The following is a 6,745-nucleotide window of genomic DNA, read 5'->3' on the forward strand; positions in this document are numbered from 1 at the left end:
GGCACTACCAACCTGTGAGGATCAGTGGAACCACGGTGGAGAGAGTAGATAATTTCAGGTACCTTGGTGTTCACATCTCGCAGGACCTGTCCTGGTCCCGCAATACTAACTCCCTGGCAAAGAAGGCTCGTCAGCATCTTTACCACCTCAAATGCCTAAGAGACTTCAGACTGCCCTCCAAGGTACTGCAGAACGTCTACACCTGCACTATCGAGAGCATCCTCACGGGGAACATCACAATCTGGTTTGGGAACAGCACCAAGCAGGACAGACAAGCACTCCAAAGGGTGGTGCGTTCAGCAGAGCGTGTCACTCATACAGAACTTGCTGACCTGACCTGACCTCGGACCATCTATTACAAGCGGTGCCAGATCAAGGCCAAGAAGATTGTGAAGGACCCCACCCATCCCAACAATAGGCTCTTCTCTCTGTTGAGGTCGGGGAAGCGCTTTCGCTCCCTGATGACCAAGACAGAGAGACTGAAGAGGAGCTTCTTTCCACAGGCCATTTGGGCCCTGAATCAGGGAAACTGAAACTGTAGGGACCACCACCACCATGTAACTGTAAATATTCAATTGTAAGCTGGAACTGTACATTGTGTACATACATTTATACATATCCATATATACATTGTACATTGTGTATATAAACATATTATACATATATTGTACATACATTGTTAATATATTTTGTATATATATAGATATATATTTCCCTATACACCCCTGTTTTTTTCTCCTCAGTTTGGACAGAGCACTCTCAAACCATTTCACTGCGAGTTATACTGTGTATGACTATGTATGTGACAAATAAACCAAACCTGAACTGGAACTTGGGTACACCTGCACCTCATTGACCTGCACACGTATTTATACACCCACAGCTTCAGAAGGATGGCGCTGCACATTAGTAGTCGAACTATGTGAGCCTACTGGAGAGACGCTACTCCACTCCTAAGTATCAACTAGACTCGGCAACGCTACGTGGAATATGAATAATAAAGAACTTGCTAATGGAACTTCGCCTCTCGCATCCTCTCTGCCGCCCCATTACACTATACATTCTTAAGATTAATTTACTCTAGAGATTTTTCCCCATCATACAGGCAAACTACATCAACATCAAAAGGCTCCTTCTATCACAATTTTAAAACAAACAGCTAAAAATCTATTTCTTTACTCTCTTTAAGATTTACTCTTCTCATTTTATCAGTACATTACTTTTATATTTTAATAAGAGTAATGATCATTGAATATTATTTTCATATTGTTTTACTTTGCAAAATATTAATCAGATATTGGATAATTATGATACTGAGTAGTTCTGAAGTTAGCTATGTCACTCATAATACACAGTAAGACAGCCATCCTCAGTCAGCCAAGCAGCTAATCTCTGAACCAGTAACTTGCTTCTGGTACAACATAAATGATGCAAGCCCCCCATTATGACTTCCCTAACATAAAATGCAAAGAGTTTGCAATCTCAGTTATTTTCCTCCCCTGCAAGATTTCCACATGCCAATTCCTTTGGAAGGAATCTTCAAAAAAATTCAAGCCAAAAAAAAAAATTCTTAGTTTCTTATTATTATTAAAGTAAAAAGATCAGGTGCCTGTCCCAATATATAAGAAGATCAGGTGCCTGTCCCAATATATACGATCAGGCACTTGTCCCAATATATAAGAAGCCTTAGTCTGTCCAGCAGACTGTTTAAATGAAACACGTCTAATTATAGCTCTCATGACTTAGGTAATGATTTAGAAATACAATGAGTATTTGCTTGCCCACAAGTTTTCCTTGATAAGCAGAGTTGAAAGACATGCTGGGGGCAACAGAGCAGTGCTGGGCTGGCAGATTTGATTTTTGTGAATTAGTGTCTTGCTCTACTGTCATCAACAGACAAATGCCCCTCTCATGCTTGTAGCAAAGGCAAAGGGCAGCTGCCATGCCTGACCTCGAACCTGAGTCTTCTGGGTGTGAAAGCATGTGCTCTGACCACTAAACCTCTTATGCGCCCTTTGTCAATCAGTTAAAAATCCACCTAGTTCCAGTGCTTTGAACTGGAGCCCTACAGTTATCTGCTAAGCCTACTTCATACAATGCTATTTTCTATTCTTGCTGTTGGTGCTACTTATAGCACTGTTTTGTTTGTTTTTGGACTTTTCATTATAGTAGTCTTTTTGTTAACTTGCATCTCTCTCTCTCTCTCTCTCTCTCTCTCTCTCTCTGAGTGTGTGTGTGTGTGTGTGTGTGTGTGTGTGTGTGTGTGTGTGTGTGTGTGTGTGTGTGTGTGCAATATGCCACAAAACCAAAGCTCCAAACATCTGTTTGCCATCATAAGTGACCTTCCTGCTGCCCTCTCCTCTGATATGGAATACTTTCTGATTTTATTCATTTAGATTACAACAGTTAGTGCAGCACCTCATAAATCATGAACTCTTTTAGTAAAATTTAAAAACTTCTCATCAGACTGTAGTAGTATTATCTAAATCCTGCATGTTTGTGTATATGTAAGATAAAATGTTGACAAATCGAGTGTTTGTCAGAAAGGTTTACTGGTTTGCTAATAGAGTGCAGAGTTTGTGCATATAGGGAAAAAAAGATACAGCTGGGAAAAATCATGGGCTAGAATGCCTACAACAAGACAGTGTGGAAACAGAAAATTAAATCAAGTTATGGGAGACATATGGAAGCAAATCAAGTATAATTTTCAAGCAAAATTAATCAAGTAAAAGTTTCCAGAAAGCAAGGTATCCTCTCAGAACTTAATGGGTCTAATATGGAGAAAATGCTTGTTGCAACTTCAGTAAAATTTTGGTATTATGTCTGAAACTGTGTAACTGATTAAAGTAACCAACCCAACTTTATGTGTAGCACATTTAGGTACAGTTATAACTTTTGCAACTTGTACAACAAGTCTTTTAACCTTTAATAACATCACCTGATATAATAAGTAGCTACATTTTCAGTACTAAAGATATTTGAGCTAATTTATTGGCTATCACTAGGACCTATTTTTAGGTTTGACCTATAGGACATGCTAAAAAAAAATCAACAAATCCTTACCAAAAAGGCATTATTACTACTTTTGCATTAAAACATTCTTGTATTTGAACAATGGATCTTTGCCAGAAGGTCCACATCTGAAGGTATAATGTAACTGTAGTTAAAAAATACAGGGCTTTCATTTTGTAACATCATAAAAGCACATAAAAAACTACATTTTGCACTCAAATCACTTTATAATGTACTAAAAATGCAGTTAAAGTTATGGACAGCGTGGAACATAGTGGTCCTGATCTCTGGGTATTGCAATTTCCTGGGCAAGGATGATTACACATCATGCCAAAGTGTCACTGTAATTCAGCGCTGAGCTGTCTCAGATGTTTGCCTCGGAGGGTTCTGATGAAATGCGCCTGCCTGGGCAATGACCTCATACCCCTTATAAACTCTGGGTAGAACAGAAGACGGGAGGATTAGATGAGGGCATTCAGACACACACTCACAAACACGCACGCACGCACACAAACACACACATACACACACACACACACACACACACACACACACACACACACACACACACACACACACACACACACACCTTAAAGTAGGTTCATGTAACAAAACTGCAATGTGCAACTTAAGAGCAAAGAATTCTAAGCAACTTAAGATAGATCAAAGAACTCTGATCACAAGCAACTAATATGAAACCATTTAATGTTCATATATTCTGTAGGTGACCATAGTATTGTACAATAAACAATTTAAAGATGAGAAGTTTTGCCTAAATTCCAAAATGACAGAGCATGTGACATTTTGGGATAAACAGACCTCTGACTGGTCGTGACAATGATGATATGCCATGCAGGCTAAGTTAAGTGTTCTGCAGTACTACAGTTCTGTTTGACTATTTAGGCAGTGACTTTGGCTATTTAGGCAGTGTTTATCTGCAATGGTCCATGTATTAAAATGACGGGGTGCAATGGCCATGATGAGTTTGATTAATGATGATTTGCTAATAATGACAGCTCTTCTAAGATGGGGGATTGTGGACATCACAAGCACATGACTATAGCCAGTCAGTTCTTAGTTCTTGGCTGCAGTTTGGCAGTTCTTATTTAATGCAATTTACCTGAATCACTTTTGATACAGATAATTTTGGTGGCTCCACAGTTACAGCACAGGAATGTTGTTTATGTTTATGGCATTCATTATTTATGACATCTTATTCACAGCAACTAAAAAAAGGGCTTTAGTTGTCTACTCAGAAAAGTATCCTGGAACTATTTTGGACTAGGTTAGAGTACAATCCCCTTAACCTTGAAACAAGTGTCAGTGCTAAAACCTCAATTGGGAGATACAATACAGTGCTATAGAATGTAAAGACACTGATTATTTTTACTAAAAAAGACAGTTCTACTGCAAATATAAAATATTTTTACAAGAATATGATTAGGTTTAATTTATGATTCTTCAGTCTGTGAAGACAGCAATGGACTCCGTGGATTGGACAGCAGTGGAAGTTCATTCCAACTGGATGCTATGATGGAAAAGGATCTTAATGCTTGTCTTCCATGAATCTTGAAAGATGGTGGATCCAACCCAGCCATATTTGAAATTTAAAGGACTCAAGGTCTAGATTTTGATTATTGCCATCAAATAGGAGTGAGGAGGGCCATTTTCAGCCTTGTAGGCAAGCATGACACTTTTAAATATGAAAAGACTAGCTACAGGAAGCCAGTGAAGTGTTTGTTGGTGTAGAACTGAACAAGGAATTTGTTTACCATCCTGATTAGTCACTCCCATTCTCCTCAATAATGATGAGACTGAAGGGGAACTCCATTCTTTAGAAGCCTGTTCTGAAGTGTTCTGTGAGACAAGGACATCACTGCTGCTTTCAGCTCTGTTAGCATCAACCGAATTAGCTCGAATGATCTGATCTGAGATACTTGGCCTCTTCAGCAGATGAAATGCCTGATGGAATAAATTTGTATTTAAGGAATGGGCTATTTCTAGATGTACTGCCCTGCTGGCCATGCAGTAAAACACCAGAAAATAATACCTTCTCTTTTCCAAAGAATTCCTGCTTCCTTTTGTATTGATTGGTCTAAAGTAGTCTGTAGCTCATACATTCAGATGGTAAATCATCCATTTTCTGTTCTCCAGACTTACCCCTCACATCTGCAGACCACAAACCTTTAGATTATTGTCATTACAGTTGAATTTGATTTAGTATTTCTCTCAGTTCTGAAAAGACATGGATTCTTCCTCTATGGCCTGTACACTCATGTGCATACTAAAGTAGAACAGGAAATAGAGATCTTTGGCATAATAATGGGATATGTATCTTTGCCAGGTATAACCAATTTGTTCAGTCACCCTCCAACTATAGGAATTCCTTCATCCATAAATGCTACTTATAATTTGCCCCTTCATTTGGCCCTTCATTGGCTTCCAGTAGCTGTCTGCATCAGATTTAAAACCTTGATGCTCACATGCAAAGCCAAAAATGGACCACCCCCACCATACATAATGACAACGGTCAAAGCCTGATCAGTTCCTTGAGTACTTCAAACCTCAAGTATGGCTCGGCTTGAAATACCATGTTTCAAGTCTCAGTGAAGACAACCATCGATGGTGGAATGAACTTCCACTGGCTGTCCAGACAGCAGACTCCCTTGAAGTCTTCAAACACAGACTGAAAACGTATCTATTTGTAGAACATTTAGCATGACCCCATGGTCAGTGGTAGCTTGGTGGCTAAGGTACTTGACTTGTAATTGTAATGTTGCTGGTTTAAGCCCCACCACTGCCAAGTTGCCCTTGAACAAGGCCCTTAATCCTCAATTGCTCAAGTTGTACTCAGTCATAATTGTAAGTCTCTTTGGACAAAAGCATCAGCTAAATGCTATAAATCTATATCAATCCTACACCTGTTTGGTAACTGAAACTCTAGCACATACAGTTTTATATCGTTTGTTATTGCTATTATCATTGTCTGAGCTTTTACTTGTTTTGCACTTCTAAGCATCAGCAATGATCCCTGTGTTTCAACAGTATTCTAGTTAAATTATGTCTTGAACTGTAACTTACTGTACTGGCTAGGATACATTCTATGAGTAAATGACAAAGCACTTTTCTAAGTTACTCTGGATAAGAGTTTCTGCTAAATGGCAAAAATGTAAATGTAAAAAAAAATCTTCTCCTTTTCACGCCACTAGATGTAAAAACTTGGCCAGGTCAACTAATAATGTCAGTTTCTGCAAATGACAGCCTGTTTAGCCTTCCCTATATCATCTGTATTGACACATTGTCCACTCAGTGATGATCTGTATGCTTCATGTCCAATGTAGATACACTGAATCAACCTTGTGTTTACTATTTTGCAGGACTGGAGAACCCTTTGGACCACAGGCACAATAAAGAAACAAGGTTTCTTGGTACAGCTGGGCATGTACCAAGACTCCAAAATCATGTGGTTGAATACAGCAGGCAGGACTTTACTGTCAGTTTTACAAGATCTGATAGCCATCATGTCCACTTATCAGATACAATTTGAGAAATTGTTTAATCCTAACCAGTGACTTTGTCTACATAGTTCCTGAAGCATTTTTTTTCTGGTAGGATAAGTGGAGCCAAAAACCTAAGTGATTTACTGAACTTCCTATCAAAAGAAAACCTCTTTGAGTATAAGGGTTCTATTTAGCTATGATATTGAAGACATCTTTTGCCACACACCACTTCA

This window comes from Electrophorus electricus, chromosome 1 (genome assembly GCF_013358815.1).
Source record: "Electrophorus electricus isolate fEleEle1 chromosome 1, fEleEle1.pri, whole genome shotgun sequence".
In the NCBI taxonomy this organism is placed as follows: Eukaryota; Metazoa; Chordata; class Actinopteri; order Gymnotiformes; family Gymnotidae; genus Electrophorus; species Electrophorus electricus.